The 11,495-nt window shown below is 44.8% G+C and overlaps 1 long non-coding RNA gene across 1 annotated transcript; it reads left to right on the top strand.

Moving 5' to 3' along the window:
- Positions 1–7,764: 7,764 nt before the first annotated feature.
- Positions 7,765–11,074, top strand: LOC141042001 (uncharacterized). Its single transcript, XR_012203808.1, has 2 exons — positions 7,765–9,555; positions 10,790–11,074. It is a non-coding gene; the product is annotated as an uncharacterized lncRNA (long non-coding RNA).
- Positions 11,075–11,495: the final 421 nt, after the last annotated feature.

Below are 11,495 nucleotides of genomic sequence, written 5' to 3'. Positions count from 1 at the left end.
GGACCAGCACTCAGAGGAACACTGGCCCGGGGGTTTAAATAAAGATGACCCTCGGGCTCGCGAAAACCTGGGGGAAAAGGCTTAGGTGGCAAATGGTAAAACCAAAGTTGGGCCTTGCTGGAGGAGTTTTATTCAAGGCGAACTGTTAAGGGGGTCCCATAAATCAACCGACCGTGTAAGGAACGCAAAACTCAAGGAACATAATCCCGGTATATAAGTAACTAGGGCGGCAAGAGTGGAACAAAACACCAGGCATAAGGCCGAGCCTTCCACCCTTTACCAAATATATAGATGCATTAATTAAATAAGATATATTGTGATATCCCAACATATCCATGTTCCGACATGGAACAAACTTCAACTTCACCTGCAACTAGCAACGCTATAAGAGGGGCAGAGCAAAAGCGGTAACTTAGCCAATCAACGGTTTGCTAGGAAAGTATGGTTAGGGGCTGACATGGCAAAATGGGTGACATGATATAGCAAGTGATAGGTAGCGGAGCATGGCAATAGAGCAAACAACTAGCAAAGCAAAGATAGAAGTGATTTCGAGGGGTGGTCATCTTGCCTGCAAGGTTCTTAGAGTTGTCGAAAGCTTGATCCTCGTAAGCGTACTCAACAGGTTCCTCGTTCACGAACTCGTCTCCCGGCTCTACCCAAGACAAGAACACAAACAAACGGAACCACAATCAATCACGAGGAATGCACAAGCAACATGATGCAAAACATGTATGATATGCAAGATATGATGTGCGATGCATATGCGTGCTCCGGAAGGAAAAATGATGAACATGGCAGTAACTTGGCAAACCAAGCATGCCACTGGAAAGATGAGATGATTTCGGTCGAAACCGATATAAAGATCACCGGAATCGTATGCACGGTTTGCAAATGGCAAGCAAAACAAGAATGACGCGAAACTACGATTAACAGCATGATAGCACTTAAAATGCAACAAACAACAATGCTACAGCATCCCAACACAGTAATCTACAGGAGCTCCTTGTCAAAAGATGAACACTGAGCTACGGCTAGATCACAACATATCAAGCTCAAACAAGCATGGCAAAAGTGCAAAAGATAACAGGTTCACAGACTGAAAAACTGGACATGGCAGAAATAATAATATGTAGGCCTCTTTGTGAGCTTGATGCACTCACTACAGAGTAATGCATGACAAACCAAGCATACCTACAGCAAGACGGCATTTTTATGAAGCTATCCATGGCAAGAACAAAAGCATAGCATGTATGGATCAACTACAATAAGCTTGGCAAAATTGCATATCATGTTAAGAATCTGCCAGAAATATTTTATAGCAAAAGTAGAGCAAGCTTGAGTCATGCTATGGCACTCCATAATTGCCAACGATTGCAGGAATGGATCAATTACAACTATAGCTACAAAACATCCTTAATTAACATCTCCAAAATATGCACGGATCCCTCTGTAGCATCAAGTTTACATGGCAACAAAATAACAGCAGACAAGGACTTAGAGAAATCACAAAGTCCCTGAAATCAGAAATATTACGGAGCCTACTTTGCATGTTTGTGCTAGTCACCACAGAGATCACAAAAATACATGGACTACACCACTGGAAATATGGCATGGTATACTTCAAAACACATGTAGAGCTCATGCCCAAAAGATGCACAGATTAAATGATACAAAAATAACAAATCTCCAAGTTCTGATAAGAACCAGAGAATAACAGCAACTAGCCCTCTTCCAACAGAGATTTGGGCATCAATATGACCTCTAATGAACATGGTGCAATTGAACAAAATGAAGAGCATCACGAGGCGAACAAATTGACATATTACACGCGCGAATCAGAGCTACATGCAAGGAGTTATGGCATCACGAACAAGTGCACATGCTGAGAGAATTCAGGACTTGGAAAATATTCTAGGGTTACGGGAGTCAACGCTGCTCACCAGATCCGATCGGGCCCGATGAACTCGCCGGCGGGAGAGAAGAGAGAGGGAGCGGCGGCTGTCGGCGGGGGAAGGAGGAGGCGAGGCGACGCCGGAGGGAGGCACCGGCGGCGGAGGCGGAGGAGGGCGGCGCCGGCGGTGGAGGCGCGGGCGCGCGGCGGCGGTGGCGGAGGAGTCCGGCGGGGCCGGCCGGCGAGCTCGGCGGCGCCGGCGGCGGCGAGGCGAGCGCGCGGCTCGGGCGGAGCCAGGCGGCGGGGTTCGGGCGCGCGGGCCGGGAGGGCTTGCCCCGGGCCCGGGCGAGCTTCGGCGGCGGCGGCGTACGGATGCCACGTGGCAGCCGCGGGTTGGCCGCGGGGCGGCGGCAACTTCGTCCGGCGGCGCTGGACGCGTCCGCCCGCGGAGAGGCGATTTTTAGGGCTACGGGAGACTGCGAATGTATTTCGGGATGCCCACATATTTATAGGTAGAGGGAGCTAGGAGGCTCCAAATGAGGTGCGGTTTTCGCTCACACGATCGTGATCGAACGACCTAGAGCATGGAAGAGAGTCTGGTGGGTTTTGGGCTGGTTTTAGTGGGGGGTTTTGCTGGACACTCAAATGGACTTTGCGGATGCCCGGTTAACCGTTGGAGTACCAAACGACCTCCAAATGGAAGGAAACTTGACCGGTGGTCTCCGGGTGGTATATTAAGGCCACTTGATAAGCCTCGGTCCATTCCGGGAAAGTTTGACACCCGCACACGAAAGAAAACAAGAGGGGTGCACTGGAGGAGATAGGAGCGCCGGATTGCAAAACGGACAACGGGGAAAATGCTCGGAAGCACGAGACGAACACGTATGCAAATGCAATGCACATGATGACATGATATGAAAATGCATGACATGACAAAAAGCAAAACTAAAGACAATACCCGACCACGGAGGGAATATCATAACACATAGCTGAAAATGGCAAGAGTCGGAGTTACAAATATGGCAAGTTACATCCGGGGTGTTACAGTTGCGGAGAAGACAAAAAGGAGAAGATAGTATCACATCAACTAGGCGTATCAACGGGCTATGGAGATGCCGATCAATAGATATCAATGTGACTGAGTAGGGATTGCCATGCAACGGATGCACTAGAGCTATAAGTGTATGAAAGCTCAACAAAAGAAACTAAGTGGGTGTGCATCCAACTCGCTTGCTCACGAAGACCTAGGGAATTTTGAGGAAGCCCATCATTGGAATATACAAGCCAAGTTCTATAATGTAAAATTCTGACTAGTATATGAAAGTGACAACATAGGAGACTCTATATCATGGAGATCATGGTGCTACTTTGAAGCACAAGTGTGGCAAAAGGATTTGTCCCTTCTCTCTTTTTCTCTCATTTTTTTTATTTGGGCCTTTTTCTCCTTTTTTATGGCCTCTTTTTTCGTCTGGAGTCTGATCCCGACTTGTGGGGGAATCATAGTCTCCATCATCCTTTCCTCACTTGGGACAATGCTCTAATAATGATGATCATCACACTTTTATTTACTTACAACTCAAAAATTATAACTCAATACTTAGAACAAAATATGACTCTATGTGAATGCCTCCGGCGGTGTACCGGGATATGGAATGAATCAAGAGTGACATGTATGAAAGAATTATGAACGGTGGCTTTGCCACAAATACGATGTCAACTACATGATCATGCAAAGCAATATGACAATAATGAAGCATGTCATAATAAACGGAACGGTGGTAAGTTGCATGGCAATATATCTCGGAATGGCTATGGAAGTGCCATAATAGGTAGGTATGGTGGCTGTTTTGAGGAAGGTATATGGTGGGTGTATGATACCGGCGAAAGGTGCGCGGTATTTGAGAGGCTAGCAATGGTGGAAGGGTGAGAGTGTATATAATCCATGGACTCAACATTAGTCATAAAGAACTCACATACTTATTGCAAAAATCTATTAGTTATCGAAACGAAGTACTATGCGCATGCTCCTAGGGGGATAGATTGGTAGGAAAAGACCATCGCTCGTCCCCGACCGCCACTCATAAGGAAGACAATCAATAAATAAATCATGCTCCGACTTCATCACATAACGGTTCACCATACGTGCATGCTACGGGAATCACAAACTTTAGAACAAGTATTTCTCAAATTCACAAATAATCAACTAGCATGACTCTAATATCACCATCGTCATATCTCAAAACAATCATCAAGTACCAAACTTCTCATAATATTCAATGCACTTTATATGATAGTTTTTATTATACCCATCTTGGATGTTCATCATATTAGGACTAATTTTATAGCCAAAGCAAACTGCCATGCTGTTCTAAAAGACTCTCAAAATAATATAAGTTTAGCATGATGGTCAATAATTTCTATAAAATAAAACCACCACCGTGCTCTAAAAGATATAAGTGAAGCACTAGAGCAAAATTATCTAACTCAAAAGATATAAGTGAAGCACATAGAGTATTCTAATAAATTCCGATTCATGCGTGTCTCTCCCAAAAGGTGTGTACAGCAAGGATGATTGTGGTAAACTAAAAAGAAAAGACTCAAATCATACAAGACGCTCCCAGCAAAACACATATCATGTGGTGAATAAAAATATAGCCTCAAGTAGAGTTACCGATGGATGAAGACGAAAGAGGGGATGACTTCCGGGGCATCCCCAAGCTTAGGCTTTTGTTTGTCCTTGAATTTTACCTTGGGTTTCCTTGGTCATCCCCAAGCGTAGTCTCTTGCCACTCCTTATTCCATAATCCATCAAATCTTTACCCAAAACTTGAAAACTTCACAACACAAAACTCAACAAAAAGTCTAATAAGCTCTGTTAGTATAAGAAAACAAATCACCACCATAAGGTACTGTAATGAACTCATTCTTTATTTATATTGGTGTTAAACCTACTGTATTCCAACTTCTCTAAGGTTCATACCCTCCGATACTAGCCATAGATTCATCAAAATAAGCAAACAACACACGAAAAACAGAATCTGTCAAAAAAAGAACAGTCTGTAGTAATCTGGATCAAACGTATACTTATGGAACTCCAAAAATTCGGAAAGAAATTCCTGGACGTGAGGCATTTGTCTGTTAATCATCTGCAAAAAGAATCAACTAAATATCACTCTCCAGTAAAACATGGAAGCTAATCTCGTGAGCGCTAAAGTTTCTGTTTTTTACAGCAAGATCATAAAGACTTCACCCAAGTCTTCCCAAAGGTTCTACTTGGCACAAACACTAATTAAAACATGAAAACACATCTAAACATAGGCTAGATAAATTATTTATTACTAAACAGAAACAACAAGCAAGAAAAAAAATTGGGTTGCCTCCCAACAAGCGCTATCGTTTAATGCCCCTAGGTAGGCAAAAAGGCAAGGATAGATCTAGGTATTGTCATCTTTGGTAGGAAATTCTTCAATTGAACACTTATAACCCTTAGGAGTTTCCTTCTTTTCATTAATGATCAAACTCCTAGGCAAGAAATCGAGAAAATCATTTGCAGCAAAAGGTTCCTTAATGATAGCGAGAAAGTTGGGGTGAACACTTATGGATTTAAGATCCGCATTTCCCTTACTAGAAGTTTCACCCTTATTTTTAGGCAATTTTAGCATTAGGAAGTTTTGGAGTATTTTTCACAGAAGAAAAGGCAGACCCTAAGTTGGTAATAATATCTTCAATTTTATCAATTCTTGTGGAATCTTGATATATCTTTTCGTTAACTATGGGTTCCTTTTCTTTAAAAAATTTAAGAGCAACTCCTACCTCAGATCCGTATTGGGTAATTTGGTTGTGGATCCTTTTATCCAAATTTTCAATCAACTCTACAGTAGCAACTTTATTTTCAATAATTTCAAGCCTTTGCATCACATGTTCCAAAGTTAAAATAGTTTCGTTAACCAAAAGAGGTGGTGGTCCAAACAAATCTATCATAGCACTATAAGAATCAAAGGTATGGCTACCCAACAAATTCCCTCCGGTAATGGTATCAAGAATATATCTGTTCCAAGGAGTGATGCGTACATAAAAATTGTGAAGAAGAACGGAAGTAGATTGCTTCCTAGTAGATCTATTCTGAGCATTGCAAATTCTATGCCAAGCATCTTTTAGATTTTCTCCCTCCCTTTGTTTAAAATTAAGAACTTCATGTTCGGGAGTACTAAAAATGATAGAAGGACTAGCCATGACGACACACGGCGACACAAGAATCAAGCAAAAAGAGGCGAACGGAAAAAGAGGCAACGGCAAGGGTGAAGTGGGGGAGATGTAAACAAGAGGCAAATGGCAAATAATGTAATACGAGGGATAAGAGTTGTGATGGGTACTTGGTATGTCTTGACTTGGCGTAGATCTCCCCGGCAACGGCGCCAGAAATAGGCTAGTTGACGGGAGATCAAATCTTGACATGACTTTGCGTAAGCCTCCCCTGCAACGGCGCCAGAAATCCTTCTTGCTACCTCTTGAGCTTGCGTTGGTTTTTCCCTTGAAGAGGAAAGGGTGATGCAGCAAAGTAGCGTAAGTATTTCCCTCATTTTTTGAGAACTAAGGTATCAATCCAGTAGGAGACTACACGCAAGTCGCTCGTACCTACACAAACAATAAGAACCTTGCAACCAACATGATAAAGGGGTTGTCAATCCCTTCACGGCCACTTGCAAAAGTGAGATCTGATAGAGATAATAAGATAAATATTTTTGGTATTTTTATGATATAGATTGAAAGTAAAGATTGCAAAATAAAGATAGATTGGAAACTAATATGATGGAGGATAGACCCAGGGGCCATAGGTTTCACAAGTGACTTCTCTCGAGATAGCATAAGTATTACGGTGGGTGAACAAATTACTGTCGAGCAATTGATAGAAAAGTGCATAATTATGAGAATATCTAGGCATGATCATGTATATAGGCATCACGTCCGCGACAAGTAGACCGAAACGATTCTGCATCTACTACTATTACTCCACACATCGACTGCTATCCAGCATGCATCTAGAGTATTAAGTTCATAAGAACGGAGTAACGCATTAGGAGGGATAAACTCAAGCAATATGATATAAACCCCATATTTTATCCTCGATGGCAACAATACAATACGTGCCTTGCTGCCCCTACTGTCACTGGGAAAGGACACCGCAAGATTGAACCAAAAGCTAAGCACTTCTCCCATTGCAAGAAAGATCAATCTAGTAGGCCAAACCAAACTGATAATTAGAAGAGACTTGCAAAGATAACAAATCATACATAAAAGAATTCAGAGGAGATTCAAATATTGTTCATAGATAATCTTGATCATAAACCCATAATTCATCGGATCTCGACAAGCACACCGCAAAAAGAATTACATCAAAATGATCTCCAAGAAGATCGAGGAGAACTTTTGTAACGCCCCGAGACTGACACTTCAGACGCCTTCCATGTTTTTCGTTGTCGTCGTGTGTTTTATTTTGTTGTTGTTGCATTTCATCATGACATCATGCATATTGCATCCGCATGTTTTTATAAAACTTGCATCCGCTCATAGTTGCCGTGTCCCCCCTTGCTTTCGTTGACCGTTCTGAGACCAACCTTGTTATTCGTTTGCCCTCTTGCCTAAACCGGAGTCTCTCTGTACAGTGCACAAACCCCCTTGTGTGCACGTCCGAAGCTGTCCCGAACCTGAACCGCTCAGTCATGACCATTGGGTCCGGATCATCCCCAAACATCTATAAAACATCTCCGTTTTATTATTCGGGCTACCTAACCTATTTATTTACGACCGCCTGATTATAATCGAACGGACCGGATTAGCCCTACCCAGTCCCTGCCTATATAATCAGACCGAACCCTAATTTCTAGGGAGTTGTCCCATCCATCCTCCTCTCTGCCGCCACTACCTCCACCTGGTCTCCCTCTTCCTCGGGATCCCCGATCCAATCCATCCACCCCACCCGGCCGAACCAACCACCTCCTCGTTTTGCATCCCCGGCCAACCAAGCAGTTTAGCCCCTCGCACGCCTCCTTCCTCGAGCAGGAGCTCGACCTGCTGCCGGCGACCACCACCGGCGACAAGAACAAGACCGCTACCCCGTCCCCCTTCCCCTTCTTTTCCGTCTCTGGTTTCCTCTCGCTCTCCTCATCCCTCTGCTCGTTTCCTTTGGACGGGGGACCTCCATGGACGAACGCCAAGGCTGCCAAGAGGATCCAGATGCCGCCGGCTTGCCTCTGCTCCGCCTCCCCTCGCCAAATTTGCTCCGTTCCCGGCGCCCTCTGCCTCGCTTGCCGCAACAGCCTTCTTCAAGTTGTCGCCGTTGCTGCTTTGCTTCAGGTCGAACTGAAGAGGACGCTCGCGCCCCTGCCTCGCCTCGGTTCTCATCGGGTCACCGTCTCATGGCCGGAGCAGCGCCCGCTCCTCTGATTTGGGTCCCGGCGTCCCCAGCTCGCCAGCAGCGTCGCCCCGCAGCCCTGCTTCGCGCCCAAGCCACCGTCCGCTCGTTCCTGTGCTTCATGGCCACCACGGGTCACCAGCGCCTCCAACCTCCCGGTCGCATCGCCCTTCTCCGGAGTCCCAAGCAACGCCAGACCGCCGCTGCGTCCCCTTCTTCGAGCAGGCGAAGCCCGAGCGGTGTCGTGGCCGCGCCTCTGCTTTGAGCAGGTGAAGGAGGCGTGCCAGCCTCGATCCCCTGCCTCCTCTGCTTCGTGGTCGCGTTGACCGCATCGGCTAGATGCGTGCAGCCTAGCAAGGCCTCCTCCACCGACTGGGCCTGGCCCATGGGTGAGCAGCCCCCCAGCTCTGTCCAGATTCAGCCCGCTTCTGTTTTTTTTCCTATCAGCGAATTTCCTAATTATCCAGAGAACGCTGTTTTTACAGATTTTCCCTTATTGTTCATGCATATAATAGATCACAAACCATGCATCAGAATTAAACAAAGTATATATATGTAAAATGTTTAGAATTTTGTCTAGTTTCACAATATGCTGCTCTCATCCATGTTTAAAATGTTTAAGTTGCTGTTTACATTTATTTTGCATAAATGCCATGCTAAATGATTTATTTCATAACTAAAAAACCGTAGCTCCAAATTTAATAAACTTTATATGTAAATGGGGTAGAAAAATGCCTAGTTTAACATGGTGCACTTTATTTTGCTGTTTAACAACATTAAACTTGTGTTTATGGCAGAACAGTACCAAATCTAAAATATGCACATGAGGATTTTCCGGAATTGTTGTTTGTCGTTCCGGCCTCATTTAAACTTGCCTAGATAGGTAGTTTTCATATGCTTCACCCCTTGCCATGTTTAATAACATTTAATATTGCTGGGTACATAAACGAGAGAGAACTAAATAATTATGTGGTGTTTCATCAATATGCAACTCGTTGCATATCGAGCTCCACTTAATTCGTAGTATTGTTTGTTGCACTTTGCCATGCCATGCCTCATTAAACCGAACATGCATCATATACTTGATTTTGCATCATGCCATGCTTATGTGATAGTTGTTTACCATGTTGCTTGCTTCTTTCCGGTTTGCTTGTCTCGCTGGCTTCGGTTTCGTTTCGGAGTGTGAGGATTCGTTCGGCTACGTCCGCTTGTCTTCTTCACGGATTCGTTCTTCTTCCTAGCGAGCTTTCAGGCAAGATGACCCTACCCTCGAAATCACTTCTATCTTTGCTTGCTAGTTGTTCGCTCTATTGCTATGCCGCGCTACCTACCACTTGCTATATCGTGCCTCCCATATTGCCATGTCAAGCTTCTAACCATCCTTTCCTAGCAAACTGTTGTTTGGCTATGTTATCGCTTTTGCTCAGCCCCTCTTATAGTGTTGTTAGTTGCAAGTGAAGTTGAAGATTGCTCCATGTTGGAACATGTTTATGTTGGGATATCACAATATCTCTTATTTAATTAATGCATCTATATACTTGGTAAAGGGTGGAAGGCTCGGCCTTATGCCTGGTGTTTTGTTCCACTCTTGGCGCCCTAGTTTCCGTCATACCGGTGTTATGTTCCTTGATTTTGCATTCCTTACGCGGTTGGGTGATTTATGGGATCCCCTTGACAGTTTGCTTTGAATAAAACTCCTCCAGCAAGGCCCAACCTTGGTTTTAACATTTGCCACCTAAGCCTTTTTCCCTTGGGTTCTGCAGACTCAAGGGTCATCTTTATTTTAAACCCCCGGGCCAGTGCTCCTCTAAGTGTTGGTCCAACCTGTCAGCCGCCGGTGGCCACCAGGGGCAACTCTGGGCTCGCCTACCGGAAGTTTGGACAATCCGGTGTGTCGTGAGAACGAGATATGTGCAGCTCCTATCAGGATTTGTCGGCACATTCGGGCGGCTTTGCTGGTTTTGTTTTACCATTGCCGAAATGTCTTGTAAACCAGGATTCCGAGACTGATCGGGTCTTCCCGGGAGAAGGAATATCCTTCGTTGACCATGAGAGCTTATAATGGGCTAAGTTGGGACACCCCTGCAGGGCATAAACTTTCGAGAGCCGTGCCCGCGGTTATGTGGCAGATGGGAATTTGTTAATGTCCGGTTGTAGAGAACTTGACACTTTACTTAATTAAAATGCATCAACCGCGTGTGTAGCCGTGATGGTCTCTTTTCGGCCGAGTTTGGGAAGTGAACACGGCCTTGTGTTATGCTTGAACTTAAGTAGTTTTCAGGATCACTTCTTGATCACTTCTAGCTTCACGACCGTTGCGTTGCTTCTCGTCTCGCTCTTATTTGCATATGTTAGCCACCATATTTTCTTAGTGCTTGTTGCAGCTCCACCTCATTACCCCTTTCCTACCCATAAGCTTAAATAGTCTTGATCTCACGGGTGTGAGATTGCTGAGTCCTCATGACTCACAGATTCTACCAAAACAGTTGCAGGTGCCGAGGATACCAGTGCAAGTGATGCTACCGAACTCAAGTGGGAGTTCGACGAGGACCTTGGTCGTTACTATGTTTCGTTTCCTGATGATCAGTAGTGGTGCCCAATTGGGACGATCGGGGATCTGGCATTTGGAGTTGTCGTCTTTTCTTTTGGTTCCGTAGTCGGACCTATGTGTGTACTCTGGTTGATGTATGTTTAATTAATGTATTGTGTGAAGTGGCGATTGTAAGCCAACTCTTTATCCCATTCTTGTTCATTACATGGGATTGTGTGAAGATGACCCGTCTTGCGACAATTTTTTACCACAATGCGGTTATGCCTCTAAGTCGTGCCTCGACACGTGGGAGATATAGCCGCATCGTGGGCGTTACAAGTTGGTAATCAGAGCCATCCCCGACTTAGGAGCCCCCTGCTTGATCGAATCGCTGACGTTGTTGAGTCTAGAATAGAAATGTTTTGAGTCTTAGGATTATATATATCGGAGAGTAGGATTCTTTTTACTCTTCAGTCCCTTCGTCGCTCTGGTGAGGCCTGCTGACGTAGATGTTTTGATTTTCCTCTCCTCAAATTTCACTAAAAATTTTTAGGATCACGCGGGTATCTTGGAATCGTTTCGATGGTTTTGTGATGAGAACATTGTTCTTGGTGCCTCCTGACATTTAGGGGTTCTGGCAGTGTCCCGGGGAGTTGAGCTCC

This window comes from Aegilops tauschii, chromosome 2, assembly GCF_002575655.3.
Source record: "Aegilops tauschii subsp. strangulata cultivar AL8/78 chromosome 2, Aet v6.0, whole genome shotgun sequence".
NCBI lineage: Eukaryota > Viridiplantae > Streptophyta > Magnoliopsida > Poales > Poaceae > Aegilops > Aegilops tauschii.
This window is presented reverse-complemented; position numbering and strand designations above follow the sequence as displayed.